The sequence below is a fragment of the Eucyclogobius newberryi genome, unplaced genomic scaffold, assembly GCF_026437365.1.
Source record: "Eucyclogobius newberryi isolate DKJ021-1_F unplaced genomic scaffold, fEucNew1.0.hap1 SCAF_13, whole genome shotgun sequence".
Lineage (NCBI taxonomy): Eukaryota > Metazoa > Chordata > Actinopteri > Gobiiformes > Gobiidae > Eucyclogobius > Eucyclogobius newberryi.
The window spans coordinates 36,691,974-36,704,758 of NW_027315757.1; the positions used below are offsets into that span (position 1 = coordinate 36,691,974).

Genomic DNA, 12,785 nt, shown 5'->3' on the forward strand with positions numbered 1-12,785 from the left:
TGTTGCATGTTGCATGTTGTGTGTTGCTTGTTGTGTGTTGCATGTTGTGTGTTGTATGTTGTGTGTTGCATGTTGTGTGTTGTATGTTGTGTGTTGCATGTTACATGTTGTGTGTTGCATGTTGTATGTTGCATGTTGTGTGTTGCATGTTGTGTGTTGCATGTTGTGTGTTGCATGTTGTGTGTTGCATGTTGTGTGTTACATGTTGTATGTTACATGTTGTGTGTTGCATTTTATGTGTTGCATGTTGTGTGTTACATGTTGTGTGTTACATGTTGTGTGTTGCATTTTGTATGTTGCATGTTGTGTGTTGCATGTTGTGTGTTACATGTTGTGTGTTGCATGTTGTGTGTTGCATGTTGTGTGTTGCGTGTTGCATGTTGTGTGTTGCATGTTGTGTGTTGCATGTTGTGTGTTACATGTTGTGTGTTGCATGTTGTGTGTTGCATGTTGTGTGTTGCATGTTGTGTGTTACATGTTGTGTGTTGCATGTTGTTTGTTACATGTTGTGTGTTGCATGTTGTGTGTTGCATGTTGTGTGTTACATGTTGTGTGTTACATGTTGTGTGTTGCATGTTGTTTGTTACATGTTGTGTGTTGCATGTTGTGTGTTACATGTTGTGTGTTGCATTTTGTGTGTTGCATTTTGTGTGTTGCATGTTGTGTGTTGCATGTTGTTTGTTGCATGTTGTATGTTGCATGTTGTGTGTTGCATGTTGTGTGTTGCATGTTGTGTGTTGCATGTTGTGTGTTGCATGTTGTATGTTGCATGTTGTGTGTTGCATGCTGTGTGTTGCATGTTGTGTGTTGCATGTTGTGTGTTACATGTTGTGTGTTACATGTTGTGTGTTGCATTTTATGTGTTGCATGTTGTGAGTTGCATGTTGTGTGTTGCATGTTGTGTGTTACATGTTGTGTGTTGCATGTTGTGTGTTACATGTTGTGTGTTGCATGTTGTGTGTTGCATGTTGCGTGTTGTGTGTTACATGTTGTGTGTTGCATTTTATGTGTTGCATGTTGTGTGTTACATGTTGTGTGTTGCATTTTGTATGTTGCATGTTGTGTGTTGCATGTTGTGTGTTACATGTTGTGTGTTGCATGTTGTGTGTTACATGTTGTGTGTTGCATGTTGTGTGTTGCATGTTGTGTGTTGCATTTTGCATGTTGTGTGTTACATGTTGTGTGTTGCATGTTGTGTGTTGTGTGTTGCATGTTGCATGTTGTGTGTTGCATGTTGTGTGTTGCATGTTGCATGTTGTGTTGCATGTTGTGTGTTGCATGTTGTGTGTTGCATGTTGTGTGTTGAATGTTGTGTGTTACATGTTGTGTGTTGCATGTTGTGTGTTACATGTTGTGTGCTGCATGTTGTGTGTTGCATTTTGTGTGTTGCATGTTGTGTGTTACATGTTGTGTGTTGCATGTTGTGTGTTACATGTTGTGTGTTGCATGTTGTGTGTTGCATGTTGTGTGTCACATGTTGTGTGTTGCATGTTGCATGTTGTGTGTTGCATGTTGTGTGTTGCATGTTGTGTGTTGCATGTTGTGTGTTGCATGTTGTGTGTTGCATGTTGTGTGTTGCATGTTGCATGTTGTGTGTTGCATGTTGTATGTTGCATGTTGTGTGTTGCATGTTGTGTGTTGCATGTTGTGTGTTGCATGTTGTGTGTTGCATGTTGTATGTTGCATGTTGTGTGTTGCATGTTGTGTGTTGCATGTTGTGTGTTGCATGTTGTGTGTTGCATGTTGTGTGTTGCATTTTGTGTGTTGCATTTTGTGTGTTGCATGTTGTGTGTTGCATGTTGTATGTTGCATGTTGTGTGTTGCATGTTGTGTGTTGCATGTTGTGTGTTGCATGTTGTGTGTTGCATGTTGTGTGTTGCATGTTGTGTGTTGCATTTTGTGTGTTGCATGTTGTGTGTTACATGTTGTGTGTTGCATGTTGTGTGTTGCATGTTGCGTGTTGTGTGTTACATGTTGTGTGTTGCATTTTATGTGTTGCATGTTGTGTGTTACATGTTGTGTGTTGCATTTTGTATGTTGCATGTTGTGTGTTGCATGTTGTGTGTTACATGTTGTGTGTTGCATGTTGCATGTTGCGTGTTACATGTTGTGTGTTGCATGTTGTGTGTTGTGTGTTGCATGTTGCATGTTGTGTGTTGCATGTTGTGTGTTGCATGTTGCATGTTGTGTGTTGCATGTTGTGTGTTGCATGTTGTGTGTTGCATGTTGTGTGTTGAATGTTGTGTGTTACATGTTGTGTGTTGCATGTTGTGTGTTGCATGTTGTGTGTTGCATGTTGTGTGTTGCATGTTGTGTGTTGCATTTTGTGTGTTGCATGTTGTGTGTTACATGTTGTGTGTTGCATGTTGTGTGTTACATGTTGTGTGTTGCATGTTGTGTGTTGCATGTTGTGTCACATGTTGTGTGTTGCATGTTGCATGTTGCATGTTGTGTGTTGCATGTTGTGTGTTGCATGTTGTGTGTTGCATGTTGTGTGTTGCATGTTGTGTGTTGCATGTTGCATGTTGTGTGTTGCATGTTGTATGTTGCATGTTGCATGTTGTGTGTTGCATGTTGTGTGTTGCATGTTGTGTGTTGCATGTTGTGTGTTGCATGTTGTATGTTGCATGTTGCATGTTGTGTGTTGCATGTTGTGTGTTGCATGTTGTGTGTTGCATGTTGTGTGTTGAATGTTGTGTGTTACATGTTGTGTGTTGCATGTTGTGTGTTGCATGTTGTGTGTTACATGTTGTGTGCTGCATGTTGTGTGTTGCATGTTGTGTGTTGCATGTTGTGTGTTGCATTTTGTGTGTTGCATGTTGTGTGTTACATGTTGTGTGTTGCATGTTGTGTGTTACATGTTGTGTGTTGCATGTTGTGTGTTGCATGTTGTGTCACATGTTGTGTGTTGCATGTTGCATGTTGCATGTTGTGTGTTGCATGTTGTGTGTTGCATGTTGTGTGTTGCATGTTGTGTGTTGCATGTTGTGTGTTGCATGTTGCATGTTGTGTGTTGCATGTTGTATGTTGCATGTTGCATGTTGTGTGTTGCATGTTGTGTGTTGCATGTTGTGTGTTGCATGTTGTGTGTTGCATGTTGTATGTTGCATGTTGCATGTTGTGTGTTGCATGTTGTGTGTTGCATGTTGTGTGTTGCATGTTGTGTGTTGCATGTTGTTTGTTGCATGTGAGTCTTGTACCTCTTAAGCCTCGGGAAAAGCTTCTATAAAACCCTGTTGTGCGTTTACAGGATGTTGTGCGTTTACAGGATGTTGTGCGTTTACAGGATGTTGTGCGTTTACAGGATGTTGTGCGTTTACAGGATGTTGTGCGTTTACAGGATGTTGTGCGTTTACAGGATGTTGTGCGTTTATAGGATGTTGTGCGTTTACAGGATGTTGTGCGTTTACAGGATGTTGTGCGTTTACAGGATGTTGTGCGTTTACAGGATTTTGTGCGTTTTCAGGATGTTGTGCGTTTACAGGATGTTGTGCGTTTACAGGATGCTGTGCGTTTACAGGATGTTGTGCGTTTTCAGGATGTTGTGCGTTTACAGGATGTTGTGCGTTTACAGAATGTTGTGCGTTTACAGGATGTTGTGCGTTTACAGGATGTTGTGCGTTGACAGGATGTTGTGCGTTTACAGGATGTTGTGCGTTTACAGGATGTTGTGCGTTTACAGGATGTTGTGCGTTTACAGGATGTTGTGCGTTTATAGGATGTTGTGCGTTTACAGGATGTTGTGCGTTTACAGGATGTTGTGCGTTTTCAGGATGTTGTGCGTTTATAGGATGTTGTGCGTTTATAGGATGTTGTGCGTTTACAGGATGTTGTGCGTTTACAGGATGTTGTGCGTTTTCAGGATGTAGTGCATTTATAGGATGTTGTGCGTTTATAGGATGTTGTGCGTTTACAGGATGTTGTGCGTTTACAGGATGTTGTGCGTTTTCAGGATGTTGTGCGTTTACAGGATGTTGTGCGTTTATAGGATGTTGTGCGTTTATAGGATGTTGTGCGTTTACAGGATGTTGTGCGTTTACAGGAAGTTGTGCGTTGACAGGATGTTGTGCGTTTACAGGATGTTGTGCGTTGACAGGATGTTGTGCGTTTTCAGGATGTTGTGCGTTTACAGGATGTTGTGCGTTTATAGGATGTTGTGCGTTTATAGGATGTTGTGCGTTTACAGGATGTTGTGCGTTTACAGGATGTTGTGCGTTGACAGGATGTTGTGCGTTTACAGGATGTTGTGCGTTGACAGGATGTTGTGCGTTTACAGGATGTTGTGCGTTTAAAGGATGTTGTGCGTTTACAGGATGTTGTGCGTTTACAGGATGTTGTGCGTTTACAGGATGTTGTGCGTTTATAGGATGTTGTGCGTTTACAGGATGTTGTGCGTTTACAGGATGTTGTGCGTTTACAGGATGTTGTGCGTTTACAGGATGTTGTGCGTTTACAGGATGTTGTGCGTTTAAAGGATGTTGTGCGTTTACAGGATGTTGTGCGTTTACAGGATGTTGTGTGTTTACAGGATGTTGTGCCTTTACAGGATGTTGTGCGTTTACAGGATGTTGTGCGTTTATAGGATGTTGTGCGTTTACAGGATGTTGTGCGTTTACAGGATGTTGTGCGTTTACAGGATGTTGTGCGTTTACAGGATTTTGTGCGTTTTCAGGATGTTGTGCGTTTACAGGATGTTGTGCGTTTACAGGATGTTGTGCGTTTACAGGATGCTGTGCGTTTACAGGATGTTGTGCGTTTTCAGGATGTTGTGCGTTTACAGGATGTTGTGCGTTTACAGGATGTTGTGCGTTTACAGGATGTTGTGCGTTTACAGGATGTTGTGCGTTGACAGGATGTTGTGCGTTTACAGGATGTTGTGCGTTTACAGGATGTTGTGCGTTTACAGGATGTTGTGCGTTTACAGGATGTTGTGCGTTTATAGGATGTTGTGCGTTTACAGGATGTTGTGCGTTTACAGGATGTTGTGCGTTTTCAGGATGTTGTGCGTTTATAGGATGTTGTGCGTTTATAGGATGTTGTGCGTTTACAGGATGTTGTGCGTTTACAGGATGTTGTGCGTTTTCAGGATGTAGTGCATTTATAGGATGTTGTGCGTTTATAGGATGTTGTGCGTTTACAGGATGTTGTGCGTTTACAGGATGTTGTGCGTTTTCAGGATGTTGTGCGTTTACAGGATGTTGTGCGTTTATAGGATGTTGTGCGTTTATAGGATGTTGTGCGTTTACAGGATGTTGTGCGTTTACAGGAAGTTGTGCGTTGACAGGATGTTGTGCGTTTACAGGATGTTGTGCGTTGACAGGATGTTGTGCGTTTTCAGGATGTTGTGCGTTTACAGGATGTTGTGCGTTTATAGGATGTTGTGCGTTTATAGGATGTTGTGCGTTTACAGGATGTTGTGCGTTTACAGGATGTTGTGCGTTGACAGGATGTTGTGCGTTTACAGGATGTTGTGCGTTGACAGGATGTTGTGCGTTTACAGGATGTTGTGCGTTTAAAGGATGTTGTGCGTTTACAGGATGTTGTGCGTTTATAGGATGTTGTGCGTTTATAGGATGTTGTGCGTTTACAGGATGTTGTGCGTTTACAGGATGTTGTGCGTTTTCAGGATGTTGTGCGTTTACAGGATGTTGTGTGTTTATAGGATGTTGTGCGTTTATAGGATGTTGTGCGTTTACAGGATGTTGTGCGTTTACAGGATGTTGTGCGTTGACAGGATGTTGTGCGTTTACAGGATGTTGTGCGTTGACAGGATGTTGTGCGTTTACAGGATGTTGTGCGTTTACAGGATGTTGTGCGTTTAAAGGATGTTGTGCGTTTACAGGATGTTGTGCGTTTACAGGATGTTGTGCGTTTACAGGATGTTGTGCGTTTATAGGATGTTGTGCGTTTACAGGATGTTGTGCGTTTATAGGATGTTGTGCGTTTACAGGATGTTGTGCGTTTACAGGATGTTGTGCGTTTACAGGATGTTGTGCGTTTATAGGATGTTGTGCGTTTACAGGATGTTGTGCGTTTACAGGATGTTGTGCGTTTATAGGATGTTGTGCGTTTACAGGATGTTGTGTCATTTGAAACAATAGCAGTGAATCGTTGGTCTTTGGGGGCCCCTGGAGCCAGGAGCCGGGTGTTAGTCCCTCGCTGGAGACGTGTCAGCTTTTAATGGGCTCGTGGATGGAACAGCCGGGGTCCCAGAGGAAGCACCTGATTGACACTGTTACTGCGACGCTCTCCTCCAAACAGCAGGGGCCCCGCATCAACACTGTGCAGGGGCCCCGCATCAACACTGTGCAGGGGCCGCGCATCAACACTGTGCAGGGGCCCCGCATCAACACTGTGCAGGGGCCCCGCATCAACACTGTGCAGGGGCCCCGCATCAACACTGTGCAGGGGCCGCGCATCAACACTGTGCAGGGGCCCCGCATCAACACTGTGCAGGGGCCCCGCATCAACACTGTGCAGGGGCCCCGCATCAACACTGTGCAGGGGCCGCGCATCAACACTGTGCAGGGGCCCCGCATCAACACTGTGCAGGGGCCCCGCATCAACACTGTGCAGGGGCCCCGCATCAACACTGTGTGCATCACATGTCACAGGAAGCAACACTTCTGACACGCCCGCTTATGATGATATTATCCTTATGATGTCTGTGTCCTTATGATGTCTGTGTCCTTATGATGTCTGTGTCCTTATGATGTCTGTGTCCTTATGATGTCTGTGTCCTTATGATGTCTGTGTCCTTATGATGTCTGTGTCCATATGATGTCTGTGTCCTTATGATGTCAGTGTCCTTATGATGTCTGTGTCCTTATGATGTCTGTGTCCATATGATGTCTGTGTCCTTATGATGTCAGTGTCCTTATGATGTCTGTGTCCTTATGATGTCTGTGTCCTTATGATGTCTGTGTCCTTATGATGTCTGTGTCCTTATGATGTCTGTGTCCTTATGATGTCTGTGTCCTTATGATGTCTGTGTCCTTATGATGTCTGTGTCCTTATGATGTCTGTGTCCTTATGATGTCTTTGTCCTTATGATGTCTGTGTCCTTATGATGTCTGTGTCCTTATGATGTCAGTGTCCTTATGATGTCTGTGTCCTTATGATGTCTGTGTCCTTATGATGTCTGTGTCCTTATGATGTCTGTGTCCTTATGATGTCTGTGTCCTTATGATGTCTGTGTCCTTATGATGTCTGTGTCCTTATGATGTCTGTGTCCTTATGATGTCTGTGTCCTTATGATGTCTGTGTCCATATGATGTCTGTGTCCTTATGATGTCTGTGTCCTTATGATGTCTGTGTCCATATGATGTCTGTGTCCTTATGATTTCTGTGTCCTTATGATGTCTGTGTCCTTATGATGTCTGTGTCCTTATGATGTCTGTGTCCTTATGATGTCTGTGTCCATATGATGTCTGTGTCCTTATGATGTCTGTGTCCTTATGATGTCTGTGTCCTTATGATGTCTGTGTCCATATGATGTCTGTGTCCTTATGATGTCTGTGTCCTTATGATGTCTGTGTCCATATGATGTCTGTGTCCTTATGATTTCTGTGTCCTTATGATGTCTGTGTCCTTATGATGTCTGTGTCCTTATGATGTCTGTGTCCTTATGATGTCTGTGTCCTTATGATGTCTGTGTCCTTATGATGTCTGTGTCCTTATGATGTCTGTGTCCTTATGATGTCTGTGTCCATATGATGTCTGTGTCCATATGATGTCTGTGTCCTTATGATGTCTGTGTCCTTATGATGTCTGTGTCCTTATGATGTCTGTGTCCTTATGATGTCTGTGTCCATATGATGTCTGTGTCCTTATGATGTCTGTGTCCTTATGATGTCTGTGTCCATATGATGTCTGTGTCCTTATGATTTCTGTGTCCTTATGATGTCTGTGTCCTTATGATGTCTGTGTCCTTATGATGTCTGTGTCCTTATGATGTCTGTGTCCTTATGATGTCTGTGTCCTTATGATGTCTGTGTCCTTATTATGTCTGTGTCCTTATGATGTCTGTGTCCTTATGATGTCTGTGTCCATATGATGTCTGTGTCCTTATGATGTCTGTGTCCTTATGATGTCAGTGTCCTTATGATGTCTGTGTCCTTATGATGTCTGTGTCCTTATTATGTCTGTGTCCTTATTATGTCTGTGTCCTTATGTCTGTGTCCTTATGATGTCTGTGTCCTTATGTCTGTGTCCTTATGATGTCTGTGTCCTTATGATGTCTGTGTCCTTATGATGTCTGTGTCCTTATGATGTCTGTGTCCTTATTATGTCTGTGTCCTTATGATGTCTGTGTCCTTATGATGTCTGTGTCCTTATTATGTCTGTGTCCTTATGATGTCTGTGTCCTTATGATGTCTGTGTCCATATGATGTCTGTGTCCTCATGATGTCTGTGTCCTTATTATGTCTGTGTCCTTATGATGTCTGTGTCCTTATGATGTCTGTGTCCATATGATGTCTGTGTCCTCATGATGTCTGTGTCCTTATTATGTCTGTGTCCTTATGATGTCTGTGTCCTTATGATGTCTGTGTCCATATGATGTCTGTGTCCTTATGATGTCTGTGTCCTTATGATGTCTGTGTCCTTATGATGTCTGTGTCCATATGATGTCTGTGTCCTTATTATGTCTGTGTCCTTATGATGTCTGTGTCCTTATGATGTCTGTGTCCTTATGATGTCTGTGTCCTTATGATGTCTGTGTCCTTATGATGTCTGTGTCCTTATGATGTCAGTGTCCTTATGATGTCTGTGTCCTTATGATGTCTGTGTCCTTATGATGTCTGTGTCCTTATGATGTCTGTGTCCTTATGATGTCTGTGTCCTTATTATGTCTGTGTCCTTATGATGTCTGTGTCCTTATGATGTCTGTGTCCTTATGATGTCAGTGTGTGATGTTTGTGGCAGTTTCTAGTTCATACATCGTCGAATCACATTCATTATTACGGCGTGCTAATATTAGCAAAAGCTTTTGTTCATCTCCCCTTTGTAATTGCCTCTGCTGCCAGTAGATGGAGCGCTACCACAATTTCTGATGAGAGAACGCCTCAGATAATGATAATGTGTTTAAAGGACAACAACAGTAAAGCATAATACGAGTTCAACCACACAAACGCATCATCATCATATTCATACGGTCAAATCAATAAACAGAGTGCACATGGTGACTCCACAATCCACAGAACCACATTTGACATATTTGTGACTCCCTCGCTCCCTGTCTGACTCGCGTCTTAACTCACAGACCGACCCCAGTTTGTGAGAGCCCGGAACTGTGTGTCTGACACTCGGACCTGCAGTGTGGGGGCCCCAGGGCACTGTCCTCGCGCCCTTTCTCTTCACCCTTTACACTGCAGACTTCAGACATGACACGGACAGCTGTGTCCTGCAGAAGTTCTCTAACCACTCTGCCATCATCGGACTCATCACGGACGACGATGACGCGGAGTACAGAGGACTGGAGCAGGACTTTGTGGACTGGTGTCAGCGGAACCACCTCCTCATCAACGCGGGGAAGACCAAGGAGATGGTGGTGGATTTCCGCAGACACCACCCCACTGCCCCCTCACCAGTGAACATCCAGGGACGGGACAGGCCACGCCCCCCTCACCAGTGAACATCCAGGGACGGGACATTGAGAGAGTGACTCATACAAGGACCTGGTGTTCATCTGAACCACAAACTGGACTGGACTCATAACACAGACGCACTGTACAGGAAGAGCCAGAGTGGACTCTACCTCCTGAGGAGACTCAGGTCTTTTGGAGTGACAGGGCCACTCCTGACAGGGCCGCTCCTGAAGACCTTCTCCTCCTCTGTGGTGCATCAGCTCTTGTAGGTGTGGTCATCACAGAGGGAGAGGAAGAAGCTGGACAAAGCTCCGTCCTGGGCTGGACTCTGGACTCGGTGCAGGAGGTGGGGGACAGAAGGGTCCTGGCTAAACTCACATCTATGCTGGACCATGAGTGTCGCCCCCTGAAGGACACTCTGTCCCTTGCAGGACACTCTGTCCACTCTGGAGAGCAGCTTCAGTGACTGATCCACCCTCGCTGTTTGAAGGAGACGTTTCGCAGGTCTTTCCTTCTTGCTGCTGTCAGACTTTATAACAAACACTGCCCTGCACATGTGCAATACTGATGTAACCATGTGCAATACCATCATATTCATGTGCAATACTGAATCAACCATGTGCAATACCTGTAAATAAGAGTGTTCTATTTTTTTTTTTAATATATATATATAGGGTTACTTACCTGCTAATAGTATTACCTAGTTTTGTGCTAGCTATTTTTACTTTACTTTACTTTACTTTATTTTATTTTACCTTATTTTCTTTTTATTCTATTATCATTATTTTATTATTATTATCTGATTTTTATCTTTATTTTTTTATTTTTATTATCTATTTTATTTTATTTCCCCTCCATTCCCTATTATGATAGAATAGGAGTTTTGTTCATAAGAGTTTTTTCTTCTTTTAAGTGTGTTTTTGAAACTTCTTATAATCTGTCCTTTCCTCCTGTTTCTACTGCAGTGCAACAACGAAATTTCCCCTCGTGTTGATATTAAAGGATTATCTTATCTTATCTTATCTTACCTGCCTGATTCGCGTCGCCCTCTATAACTCGCTGTTCAAAGTGCCTGTGTAACAACTATTTATAATTCATGAGTCCAGCAGCTTTTGGCGCTCTCTTTCCCTGACAATCAGCACTTTTGGATGGTTTGTAATGCGTGGACACGTCAGGCTCAGGCTCCACAGTGAGACGCAGCGGTCAGAGCTAATGCAGCTAACGGCCGCGTGGATAAATCTGAAGCTAAGGCTAACTCGGGTTACTCCGGTTCAAGGCCAAACTCAGAGAAAACATGTTTTAATTCAGTCTTTATTTGACGGGACAATAGTCGAATGGGAGAGAGAAGGTAAAGACATTCGGCAAATGTTAAAAGGGCTTGTGTCGTTCCACGGTGGCAGCAACTACACATGTGCAACTCCCTAACCCACTGCATGTCTATACATCCCCAACTCTACTTGTCTCCATGGAGATGTTACTGTTCCGCTGTATGGCTTCACCGTTATCTCCATGGAGACGTGCAGATGCCGTCACCAGGACGACGGTCAGATCTGTGGAGGCGTATCATTATGATATTATTTATAACGCTTTACGCCAACGTTCAGAGGCCAGAGCGGAGTTGTGCCGCCACGGGAAAGCTAACAGAAACTAGCATGCTAATGGCGTAGGCTAACGGGTTTGTTTGGATGAAAACACTTCACAATTACAAGCAGAGCGCACAGCAGCCTCATTTTGACCCAACGTACGACGGCTAAACTAATGTGACGAGTCGAACGCCCTGCGGAACATTCCAGGCGCCGTGACATCATCGCTATCAGTTCAACAGTTGGAGGCGGAGCTTAAGGCCACGCACACAAACACAGTGACATCATCGCTATCGGTTCAACACTTGGAGGCGGAGCTTCAGGCCACGCACACAAACACAGTGACATCATCGCTATCGGTTCAACACTTGGAGGCGGAGCTTAAACACAAGCGCTTCTGACGACATCTGCTGACATTTTACTGTCATTACAAGTGGCACAGCTTCAACTCTGCAAACGCCATCACATCGGCGACGCCCAAGGACACGCCCAGAGTCTGCAGAGGGCGGAGCTTGAACCAACAACTGCCACTTTGAGGATGAAACAATTCATGGAAATAAGACAAACATGCACTGAAAAGTCTTTTACACTTTAGCTCTATTGAAATGTCAAATACATAGAAATGTTGTATTTCTGCTTTATAGAAATTGTAATAATAATAATAATAAATATAGCCGCAAGCGGTTTGGCCGCCGCCGCCACGCCGCAAGAGGAGGGGGCGGGGCTAACGGGCCCCAATGGTCCTTTTATTACATCTACTGCTGAATCTGTGACGCTGTCACATCTTCTCCCCTTTGTTTTACCATCAAAAAGACATTTATTTTGAATTCTTGGCAAAATGTGACTCTTTGAATAAAAATGTGAATATCTTTTGATGGTCCTGAAGATGAGTCTCACCAAATTTCAGGTTAATAGGGCCAACGCCCTGAGGGGGAGGAGTTTGTGAAAGTCTAAAGTGTAAACATGTTCTGGTGATTTCCCCATTGGAATAACATGGTTTCTGTCATTGTTACGGCAACGCCATAACAATTATGACATGGGTCTCATTGACTTTTTTGACCGGGATGCAAAAACTCAATTTAGCGTCAAATTTTGTAAAATTTCCCAAAACTAAACATTTAACCTCCATATTAAATCTGTAGGGGGCGCTGTGGCTCCAAATTAATTTATTTCACTTCAAGTAGGTTTAGGGCAAAGAGTTTAACAACTGATTCTAATTTGACGCAATTTGGACTTTATCTGCACAAACGGCAGAAATGTTAAATTTGGGAGATTTTTGAAATTCTTGCTACAGTTTGTGGCTTCACCGCACAGAGACCGTGACAGGGTCAATGTCATTTGAATAACTTTTGATGTCCCACTCCTCAGCACCAATTTCAACAAATTTCAGCTTTTTAGGGCCAACGCCCTGAGGAGGAGTTAAAAGTACGTAAAAAGTAAAAGTTGTGAACGTACGACGTTTGTAAAAACTCCTGAGTCTTAGCTGTTTAGCCATTTTAAATCAATATGGCCGACATGTGGTTGGGCGAACGGTGTTGCCGTAATAATATTTTTTACTTCTCTTGTCATGATTCTAAGATCAGATTTTTTTTGGGTCATTTCCTATCTCTCAATG

At 43.4% G+C, this 12,785-nt stretch overlaps 1 protein-coding gene across 1 annotated transcript in view; it reads right to left on the bottom strand.

Moving 5' to 3' along the window:
• Positions 1–12,785, bottom strand: part of syt3 (synaptotagmin III) — a 202,155-nt gene that overhangs the window by 65,093 nt on the left and 124,277 nt on the right. The gene's annotated exons all lie outside the window — the stretch shown is intronic.